Source organism: Python bivittatus, unplaced genomic scaffold (genome assembly GCF_059951505.1).
Source record: "Python bivittatus isolate LINGU-HERP-01145 unplaced genomic scaffold, Pbiv_v1 ctg000390_np1212, whole genome shotgun sequence".
NCBI lineage: Eukaryota > Metazoa > Chordata > Lepidosauria > Squamata > Pythonidae > Python > Python bivittatus.
Genome location: NW_028277070.1, coordinates 52,745 through 64,810, shown reverse-complemented (window position 1 = coordinate 64,810; position 12,066 = coordinate 52,745).

Below are 12,066 nucleotides of genomic sequence, written 5' to 3'. Positions count from 1 at the left end.
CTCACTGAGCCACACACCTTTCAAACCATCTCATGCCATTGCTTCTCTTGTAACTTGGACTATGTAAGCCCTATGAGGCAGACCAGACCAAGAAATAGACTCCACAGAAGAGTAAAAATTACTTTTATTTAGTCAATCCAAACCTTCATTGGCATTAAAAGAGCAAACAGAAATTCAAAAACAGTCATTGACGTATCATAAGATTAATCAAAGAGAAAGCCATACTCAGAGATTTGTTTACATTTGCTTCTGAGTGCTTCGTCCAAGAATTTAGCCACAATTCTGGTAATTTCAGGCACAGCGTCGCTCAATGGATATTGGCAGGCTAATGCAGTATTTGACAGATATTTGCCCTGTAAAGGTTTTAAAAGCAGTCCATAACGGAGAGTCTCAGCTAGGTGGCAATCAAAAATTATGTGGTGAATTGTATCAGGGTGCCACAAGAACAAAGCCTTCCGTGGTTGGGAATGCATTTGTACCTTCCGAGAAGTACCTCAGAAGGAAAAGAATTTAGCCCAAAAAAAGACTCTACGCTGAGATGGAACCTCAAGATCATACAAATCATGCACCATCTTACCCAAATGAGTTTCTATACCTAGTATAGAAGGCGAACAAACATGGGGTCGAGCAGGTCTAAGTTTGTGATATTCTAAATCTAAAAATCTTTGTTTAATAATTCTAAATACACAAGTTTCATCCAATAAATATAAATCAATCACTATCCCAATTTGCTTAAGTTTAGACATAATATGCGAAGGCCAGTGCAAAATATATCCATATTAAGGTGTGATAACAGGCTACAAGGAGCAGCTCTGAATAAAATCCTAAGCCAGTATTTGTTATTAACCAGGCTTTGGTTTCCATCAGATGTTGACCAGTTTCTAAGCAAATTGTGAGATAGAAGACACAATTGGGAGCCCCCAAAAGCTGCCTCAAGAAGGTTGCTTGGATGCCCTCTACTTTACGGTTAAGAGCTCCCAGCCAAATGGGCATACTATATAAAATTTGAGAAAGAGGTTTAGTGTTGAATATTCTAATCGCTGCAGGTACATATTGCTTTCCTCTTGTAAAATAAGTTGTTTGAACTGAGCAGCCAAACAGCCAAGTGGATTGTCTTGTTGCAATGGGTGACCCAAGAGAGATTATAACTAAATGTAATACCCAGATACTTGAAACTTTTAACTTGTTCAATTTTTTTTATTTAGTTTGGCTACAGTAACATAATCTTGCAAATCTGATTGTGCTTTCCATCCTCCCACTTTTATATTTATGTGAATTAAGGGGGTGTTTGTCTGAAATATTTTCATAATCCTCCCCTATTGTTTGGACTCAAGCAATATTTTCATTTTTGCTGCTTTGATAATGGATCTTTCTTCTCTCCATCAAGATCTTTCTTTTTTACTTTCTACAGACATGCAGAAAGTTGTCCTCACATTGTTCTCTACAAATTCCAGAGATTCTGGCCTTGGGATGAGAAGGAGAATGAAGAGAAAAATCCTGAAATGGCTTGTGAAAACATGGAAGGACCAGAAGGACAGTCTGTATAAGGACAGTCAGATGCTGGACAGTGGAAGTTTGTGAGATAAAGGCTTCGATTGGCAGCAAGGTAGCTGGGAAAAAACTCAGACATTCCAGTATCGGTAATTGCGATAAGGAGGGGAAGAAGGAAGTGGAAAATGAGGAAAAGTCTATACGGACTGGTTTTGTAAATAATATTTTGGCTTGTGTATAATAGATCTCATGGAGAAAATCTATGTTTGTGGTTGATGACAATAATATATCACACTATTAGCATAAGTATTTATTTATTTAAACAATTTATATGGCCTCCCAACCAAATTCATCCCTTGTAAATTCTGCACTGCTACAAAATGGTAATATTTGTCAGGTAATGAGCTTAATAGAAAAGCCATTTTTAGTCTTTCATTCGTGAGATTTTGAATTGTGCTTAGCCTTTCAAAGATAGACTGCATTCTCAATAAATGCTCGTTAATATCCTCATCTTCCAAAAAACCAGATGGAATCAGTTCCCTCAGTAACAAAATAATCTTCTGATCATCATTTTCTAAATATAATGTTCTCAGGTTCTCAGTCATTTCTTTGGCAGTGGGAAGATCTTTTATTTCTGCCAGTCTGTGATCAGGTAGTGAACTAGAAATTAAAATCATGGCCCTTTTGTTTTTCTGTTCCCATAATCTCTTGGTTTCCTCAGAATCCCCTGGTTGTGGTTGAGGGGAATTTAAACAATCTAGGCTGTCCCGAAAGTCCAATCATAGCCTTAGTCTGTATAGCCAAGCTGAAAAATTATCTTCATTCAACTTTGGGATGGGGGGAAGCCCCTCCTCCCTCTCCATTGTTAAAAGGAGAGAAAAAGAAAAAATCTGAACTGAGCCTTTTTTTAAAATGTGCAAGCAGTTTCTTGGCTGTTAGGCCAAAGAAACCTGGGTGTCAGGTTCAGCCGACGCGGCACTGCTAGGAAACCCGGCCAGCCGCGCCGAGCCAATTCTTCTGCCCGCTCACAAGCCGGGGAAAAAGAAGAAGTGAGAGCCGCGGCTGATTAATGGGCCACCTGCGCCCACTTAACAAGGAAACCACAGAGTGGATGTATTGTATCCACTCTGATGAGCGGCATGCGCCGAGACAAAGGGCAAAGCCACAAGCCGCAGAAAGGCGATCACTGCGCAATTGAGAAAACCCTGGCTTTGCACGCAGCTGAAAGGACCCCGAGGAAACAAGCCCATGCCGGAGGGGCAGACAATCAAGGGACAATGGGATACTGGTTGAACCTGCCATTCGGACCATTAAGGGGGATTATTGGGGCACCGACAACCCACAACATGTAACTTGACGAAGGGGCGAAGCGCAGGAAGGGGAGAGCTATATATTGTAACAAGAAATGTGCCAAGCCAATCCTGGCTTTATAACTGTTGCGTTATGCTTGAGTAAACCTCTTTGTGCTATACACGTGTCACGGGAGTTTCTCTTGACGAACGGGGCATTCCTTACACTGGGTTGATACACTGGGCCCATAACCCAATGTTGGGGTTGTGAAATGTTAGTACAAAAACCATGAGGAGGAGAGGATTCATTCCTACCTCATGGAGAACCATGAGGAGAAGAGAAAGAAAATGAGGGAAACAGGAAAAAGGTGGGATCCAAGCCTCTCCCACACAAAACAGCAAAGCTAGGCCACAGCGGAGCCACCCCTCCCTTTGTGCTCGTGTGAGACAGGCTTGGTTGAAACCCCATATTATCCAACAGGTAAGCCCTGTCAGGTTCGGTCAGCACGGGGCTTCAGGGAAGCTTGCAGCCAGATCACGCGAACTCCACCGGCGGTAGCTAGCGAGGAAAAGAGGAATTGAAAGCGCCGCTAATTAATGGGCCACCTGCGCCCAGCCAAACAGGAAAACCGCAGCGGAAGCTTTAACTATACACTGATAACAGCGCGACCCAACAATGAACGGGGCTGCAGGCAGCGAAAAAAGATCGCCGCGCAGCACAGAACCCTCGAGCTTGCACGTAACGGGGAGGGAACAACCCAAGCCGGAGGGGACTGCCAATCAAGGACAATGGACCCTGACCGAACCTGCCATCATGGACAATCAAGAGGGATTATTGGGGGGCCGATAATCCGCAGCGGTAACGCGATCGCGGGGCAGAAAAAAGCGCGGGAAGGGGGGAATATAACGAGTGATGCAATTGTACCAAGCCAGTCCTGGCTTTGCTTGTGACTGCTACGTTACACATGAGTAAACCTCTTTTGTGAACCACACGTGTCACGAGAGTTTCTCTGTCGAACAGGGCAAACCTTACATAAAGCCAGGACTCACTGTTAGCGCTACCCGGTACCACCAAGGAGCGTTTCCCTTTCTAATACAGGCATGACCAGCAACGAATCCATGGGTCAGCTGGAGCATGAGGAACCCAGGCTCGAGGAGGGACGGTCAGAGCCACCCGGGAGCGACGGGACAGCAGCCAGGGCCGGGTACCCTCCAACCGAGCGGTGGTCGATGTGCGTGAACCAAGGGCCAGACAGCTCAGGTGTCACGATGACCCGGGGTTCGGGGCCCCGGAACCGCGAGTGGGACGAGAAGCTCACCCGACTAGAGGAGAGGGTCGAGCGGTGCCTAGACGCCGTGGAGGCGATGCTCCAGACCTTGCTACAGAGAGCGGGACCATCGGCGGTGAGCGATGGCATGAGCAACAGGGGTGGCAGTCCGGCACCCCAGCCGGCACCGCCCACGATGCCCCGGTCGGTGGACCGACGGGTGGCGGACGCCCTGAGACTTCGAGGCATCACCGGGAAGTTCTCAGGGGACCCTGAACAGCTGCCGCACTTTTTGACGCACGTCAGGGGTTTTTTGCAGAGGGCTGGTCACCTATTCGCTAGGGACGAGGATAGAGTATCCTATGTGGCCGAGCTGTTAGACGGCCAAGCGGCTAGCTGGGTGATCGGACTATACGACGCCAACGCGGCAGAACTGCGGAGTTTCCTGGACATCATGCAGGCGCTCCGGGACAGATTCGAGGACACATTGAGCGCCAAGCGGGCTGAGGACGACATCCTGCAGTTCAGACAGCTGGACAAGTCGGTATCGGAGTACGCCCTGGAGTTCCGGAGGTTGGTAGAGAAGCTCACGGACTGGCCGGAGTCCCTGAGGGTGAAGTATTTTAAGAGGGGGCTCAATCCAGAGATCCTGGAGCGGGCACTGGGACTGGATGACCCGTCCACAGTGAAAGATTGGATCTGGCTGGCCGGAACGGCGGAATCGGCGTGGCGGCAGATTCAACAAAGCGCGAGGCAACGGGACCAGACGAGGGACCGGCCGAGGGAGAGACCCCCAGAGGAAAGGCGGAGCAGTCGGCGGCAGTCCACCGGGGGGCGAGAGGCGACCAGAACCCCGAACCAGTGCTTCCGGTGTGGAGGCAGAGGCCACCGAGTGGCGCAGTGCCCGACGGAGCGGGAAGGAGCCTCACCACGGCCCGAAGTCAAGCCCCCGCGTCCTGCCGGGAAAAGGGCCGGCGACCGACCGCGGAAGAGTGCAGTGGCGGCGGTGACCGAAAGAGGACGGAGGGGGTGGTCGACCCCAGAGACGGCGTCCTCCAGAGAGGACTCGGAGCCGGCGGAAAACGAGGCACGCTCGCACTGAACAGCGTCCCAGTGCGAGCAGGGGAACTGAGGCGCGCGGACCCAATCGGGGATGAGGACTGCCCTCCGTTCCGGGTGAGGATACACATCCGGGGGGTGAGATCCGGAGGGGAGGCACAGCTGCAGGCGCTGCTGGATTCAGGCTGCACCCACTGCTTGATGCACCCAGCTGTGGTCTCGGGACTCGGACTACAGCTGAGGCGCCTCCGGGAGCCCATTGCATTCAGCCAGCTAGACGGCACGCTGGCAGGGGGGGGCCAGCTCAGTATTACACCGAGCCGGTCCAGATGACAATCGGGAGCCACCGGGAAGAACTAAGATTTGTGGTGGTCCCGGTGGCCGACTACGCGGTGGTGCTCGGCTTGGCGTGGCTGCGGCGACGGAACCCACGGGTCGACTGGATGTCGGAGGCAGTGCGATTCGGGGTCGACAGGCCGGCGGAGTGCGAGAGCAGAGGGGACCGGGCCGTGGCAACGGGCGCAACCGCAACCATAGACGGGCAAGTGGAGGATCCGAGGCACAGGGAGGCGGGGCGAGAGCAGACGGAGCCCGAGACCCGGGCGGCAACAGCAGCAACAGCAGCGCCGGAACCCCGGAGACTCGCAACAATCCCGAGGCGTGGGGAGGCAGCGGCGACTGGCGGAACAACTGCAAAACGAGAGACAGAGTCCGGGGAACCCACGACGAGCGGCGGAATCCCGAGGCAATATCGAGACCTGGTGGCGGCGTTTGGGGAAAAGGAGTCAGACCAGCTCCCTCCACACCGACCCAGTGATTGCGCCATCGAGTTAGAGCCAGGGGCAACGCTGCCCAAACCGAAAATGTACTCCCTGTCAATGAGGGAGATGGGGGCTCTGCGGGAGTTCATAGACAAGAACCTAGCGCGGGGATTCATCCAACCCGCGAAGTCACCATTAGCGGCCCCGGTACTAATCTGGGAGAAGAAGGATGGCTCGCTCCGGATGTGCGTGGACTACCGGGGGCTGAACGCAATCAGCACCGAGTACAAATACCCCCTCCCCCTGATGAAGGACTTAATGTCGCACCTATCTAAGGGGAGGGTGTTCACAAAACTGGACTTGCGCGAAGCTTACTTTAGGGTCAGGATCCGCGCTAAAGATGAGTGGAAAATGGCGTTCAACACGCCGCTCGGAAGCTACCAGTTTTCCATGATGCCGTTTGGATTAAAAGGGGCCCCGGGGGTGTTTATGCAGCTAATAAATGAGGTACTGCACGACCTACTCTACCGGGGTGTCCTGGTCTACCTGGACGACATCCTCATCTACACCGAAACCCTGGCGGAGCACGTGAGCCTGGTGCGCACGGTGCTCCAGAGACTGCTGAAGGCGTAGCTGTACGCGAAGCTATCAAAATGCGAGTTTCGGGGAGGGCGGAGCTGGCGTCGCGGCGATACGGCGGGCGATCCTGGGCTCCCAGGATGGCAGCCGATATCTCCTCCCCCGGACGGTCCCGATGGACCTAAGCCGTCCCGTAGAGATGGCGATCGCAAAGGGCACGTCCCGCGGATCTCAGGGACGCCGCAAGTCCCAGATTGATCCGGGGAGAAGCTCTTGAAGCCGGCGGAGGAGAGCCAGCCAAAATGGCTGCGAAAGCTGGGGCAGCTCCAAAGGAAGAAGGAAGAGAAGGGTGTCAACTGGGTGAGATGGACTTTTACTATTTAACTATTCTTAGAGAACACCTTAAGTAACTTAAAGAGATTTTTAAAAGTGAAGAAAAGTGGATTAAGCGGCGAGATCGAGCCTTATAAAAAAAGGGGGGGAATTTTTTTTTTTCTTTTCAACTTTCCCTTTTTAGTGGATTTGGCAAGATGTTTTTCTCTTTAAAAAAATATATTTTTAACTGGATTGGCTTTTTCTTTTTAATACTCAATAACTTTTTATTTTAAGCCTTTTTTTTGACTAAGATTTCCTTATTGTTGTAAGAAATTTATACTTTTTGATTTTGAAATGGGGAAAGTGGAGTTAAGAGAAAGTAAATGAAAGAAAGTTGCACTGCCATCTAGAGGCTCGACATAGTGCTTTTTTTCTTCTATTGTGACGCATGCTCAAGGACCCTGTGCTTTCTAAAAAGATAGTGGGATGTGCATGTTTATACAGGTGCCATCCGTAACTATAAACAAGAAAGTGGAGTTGAAAGCGATTTTGAAAATATCAAGATGGAAAGTTTGAGCTAGTCACAAGAGCCCTGATTAGTGGCAGTAGCTCTTCTTTCTGCTAGAAGCTCTGCTTTGCTCTCTACTCCCCCCTCAGTTGGATTTTTTTTTAAAGAGACTTAGTCTTTTCCCTCCTCTTCTTTTTTTTTTTTTCTCCTCTTGCTTTTTTTTTTTCTTTCTTATTTTTGGCAAGAACAAAGATAAAGAATCCTTTGATTCAATGAAGGTTTATCAAGATAATAAACTATACGAGAAACACAATGCAGAAAAAGATCTCTAAACTATTGAAGATGACTATAAAAAACTGGAAGAAGAGCTGCAGAAATTTCCGCAAAAAAAGAAAAGAAAAAAAGATACTAAAGCTAAAATGGACTTAATTAAACATAAAACGGGATCAATGGAAAAGGAAGAAATAGTACAAGAAATCAGAAACATTAAATAGAATTATTGTGGTTAATTAACTGATAAATGAAGAGGGACAGACTTGTTCTTGGCACTGAGGGTGAGAAAAAGATTATACAAGATTATAATGGAAAATCGTACTAAAAGAATGCACAAAAAGAAGAAGTAAAACAATATTGAAAAAACTACTTCAGATGTTTAAAGAAAAAACGAGGGGAATACAACAATGATGGAACTGACAGAAGCTTCAAAAAGCAGAATGTTTGAAAGGACATTTATTATTGCTTTCTCTTATCTAATAGTATAGAAAAAGGAATAAACAGCTAGATACTTTGGGATATTGAATGAAAAGGGTGAACTCAAAATTATGCAAGCGCTGGAATAAAGTATAAATCTGAGATATATAGTTAAAAATTGTATTTGATTTTAAAGAGATTAGACATTTACATATGGTTGAATATAGTAACACATAGATTTTAAACTAGAGATATTTTTGTTGAAACATGTAGTGAAGAATCTGGTTAGAACTGTAACCCGGTTAGAACTGTAACTGATATTGTAACTGATACTGGTTAGAACTGTAACTTTTAAGAATTGGAAAAATTAAAAATTACTTATGCAGGAGGAAGTTATTGAAAATTATGAAATGTGCAGAGATGAGTTAAACTGAGATTTGAAATTAGAGTAAGAAGATAAGTAACTTGTTTTTATTAATGATTGGATGAGAAAATATAGTAATGTAATGGATTAGGAAACTTTATAATAGAAATTTGATATTAATTATTATATATATACACTTATAATCGATAGATGGAAATGTATTACTAATCCTATTGAAAGTTAAAATTTCTTGTAATAAATGATTTTATAGATTAGCTATGAATGATTAATAATTGTTAATTGATAAGTATACAAGTATATTTTGAATAGATGAGATGAGAATTTAAGATTATGAAAGGGGCACCAACGAGTTGGTAACTGGTTGACACACGCTATAAAATGGAAGATGCTTTTTTTTAATGCCTTTTTATGGTTTTGTTTGTCCATGTATGTTTTGTGTTTGTTGTAAAAATAAAAAATTTTATAAAAAAAAAAAAAATGCGAGTTTCATCGGGAGCAGCTGAACTACCTCGGCTACCGGATATCCAGTCGGGGAATTGAGATGGACCTGGCGAAAGTAAAGGATGTTCTGGGCTGGGAAGCGCCGCGAACCCGGAGGCAACTTCAAAGCTTCTTGGGGTTTGCGAACTTCTACAGACAGTTTATCCCGAACTTCGCCCAAATCGCCCTTCCCCTAACAGACTTGCTAAAAACCAAGGGCACTGGAAACCCCCCCAAGCCCAGCATGACACTTGCATGGACTGCAGAATGCCAGGGGGCATTTGAGGAGCTAAAACGGCGGTTCACAGCGGAGCCGATCCTGCGCCATCCCGACCCAGATCGGCAGTTTATCATCCAAGTAGATGCATCAGACGTGGCAACGGGGGCGGTCCTGCTCCAGCCCAGTCCGGAGGGGGCCATCCACCCATGCGCCTACGCCTCCCACAAATTCACAGAGACAGAGAAAAGGTGGATGGTGTGGGAGAAAGAGGCGTACGCCGTCAAGTGGGCGCTAGCCACGTGGAGGCATCTATTGGAGGGGGCAGCTGAACCATTCGAGGTGTGGACGGACCACAAGAACCTCGAGGCCCTGAAGGCCCCGCGTAAGCTATCCCCCAAACAGGTGCGGTGGTCCCAATACTTCGGTTCACCCTAAAACACATCCCCGGGAAGTGCAACTTCCTAGCAGACGGGTTGTCTCGCATGCCCCAGCACGCCAGCCTACGAGAGGAGATCGTGGACTCCATCATCCCTGCCAGCAGGCTGGCTGCAAAGGCGGTGACCCGAAGCCAGACCAAGGGGGAGCGACGGGACGCGGCGCCTGAGGTAAAGCAAGGGTTCGCGGAGGTGGCGGAGCGGGACGCTTGGCTCAAGCAAAACCGAGAAGCGCTAACCAACCAAGAGGGTTTGTGGTGGCATGAAGGGAAGTTGTACGTGCCCGATGGGTGCCGACGGGAGGTCATGGAAAGAGCCCACGACAGCCGGAACGCGGGGCATTACGGCTTCGTGAAGACGCTCCACTTAATTCGGCGGCAGTTCTGGTGGCCAACGCTCCGGAAGGACGTGGAGGCATACTCGGGGGGGTTGCCCGGTGTGCGCGACGGCGAAAGGGGCCAAAGGCAAGCCTAGGGGGTTACTCCAGTCGGTAGCGGAGCCCGACGGCCCATGGCAAGAGATCGCCATGGACTTCATAGTAGAGCTCCCGGAGAGTAAGGGGAAGACCGCCATTTGGGTGATTACGGACTTATTCTCCAAACAAGCGCACTTTGTAGCGTGCCGGCGAGTCCCCACGGCAGAGAGGTTGGCGAGGCTGTTCGTGCAACATATTTACCGGCTGCACGGCGCGCCCCGACGGGTCGTCAGCGATCGGGGTGGCAACTTCATCGTGCGGTTCTGGAGGGAGTTCCTGAAGCGGGTGGGGACGAAGCAAGCCCTTTCCTCCGCGGCGCATCCGCAGACGGATGGAGCCACAGAACGCCTGAACGGGGGGCTCGAACAGTACCTGCGCTGCTACGTGGGGCACCAACAGGACGATGGGGCGGAGCTACTGCCATTCACGGAAGTAGCATACAATAACGCCGTCCACAAGAGTACCGGCTTTTCTTCATTCAATGTAGCCACCGGGAGAGACTTCGTCCCCATGCCGGAGTTGCCTCAGCCGGAATCCCAAATTAACTCCCTGGACGCCTGGTTCGCCCAAATCGACGCCACCCGGCGAGCGGCGCACGCGGCATTGCAAAGAGCCAAAGCCGATTACAAAAAACACACGGATCGCAAGAGACTCCCCGAGGGGCAGTGGAAAGTGGGGGACCAGGTGTATTTGTCAACCAAAAACCTAAAGACGCACCAGACATCGAAAAAACTCAGCCCGAGGTTTGTGGGGCCGTTCCCCATTGCAGAGGTCATCAATCCAGTAACCGTCAGACTGACGCTCCCGAAAAGCCTCGGGAAGATCCACCCAGTGTTCCATTGCAGCCTGCTAAAGCTGCACCAGCCGGGGAACGCCTGGCACAAGGCAGAGGGGGTGCCACCACCCATCATGGTCGGTGGGGAGCAGCATTTCAAGACCAACCAGATACTGGACGCCAGGAGGCACAAGGGGCAGGTCCAGCTCCTGGTGTAATGGAAACATTTTCCCAAGTCCCACAGCGAATGGGTAAGCAAAACCCACATAAGAGCGCTGGACCTAGTGCGGGACTTTTACAATAAATACCCCGGGAAACCGAAATAAAGTCGGGGGGGAGTTGTCTTCAGGGGGGCGGTATGTCAGGTTCGGTCAGCACGGGGCTTCGGGGAAGCTCGCAGCCAGACCACGCGAACTGCACCGGCAGTAGCTAGCGAGGAAAAGAGGAACTGAAAGCGCCGCTAATTAATGGGCCACCTGCGCCCAGCCAAACAGGAAAACCGCAGCGGAAGCTTTAACTATACACTGATAAGGGCGCGAGCCAACAATGAACGGGGCCGCAGGCAGCGAAACGATCGCCGCGCAGCACAGAACCCTCGGGCTTGCACGTAATGGGGAGGGACCAACCTAAGCCGGAGGGGACTGCCAATCAAGGACAATGGACCCTGACCGAACCTGCCATCATGGACAATCAAGAGGGATTATTGGGGGGCCGATAATCCGCAGCGGTAACGCGATGGCGGGGCGGAAAAAAGCACGGGAAGGGGGGAATATAACGAGTGATGCAATTATACCAAGCCAGTCCTGGCTTTGCTTGTGACTGCTATGTTACGCATGAGTAAACCTCTTTTGTGAACCACACGTGTCACAAGTTTCTCTGTCGAACGGGGCAAACCTTACAAGCCCTACAATGAAAACAGGCAGGAGGCTGCCCAGAATAATGTGTGACCCTCTCGATCCACGCCCAAGTAAAAATACCACGCTTGAACTTCCCTTTTGCACCATTCCCACCACTTCCTGGCATCTCCCTCCTTACTATAAAGGTTCATCAGAGACACCTGATAGCCAGGTTTGTGGCCCAGGCACTTTGCGAAAAGATTATTGGAAGCCAAATGGTGTTCCATCAGCTGCAACAGCGGTCAAGGAGGAAGACGATTAGTGGGCCCCATGTCTACCACCAGCCATAGCATGGAGTGATCTGACCACGGTATCAACAAGACACCGCAGCTTGTGATCGCAATCGAATCTGAAAGCCATAGCTGGTCCACTCAACTTAGGTTGGTGGACTGATAACACGTATAGGCGTCTCTGCCCATACTACCTTCAACACCCCTACCC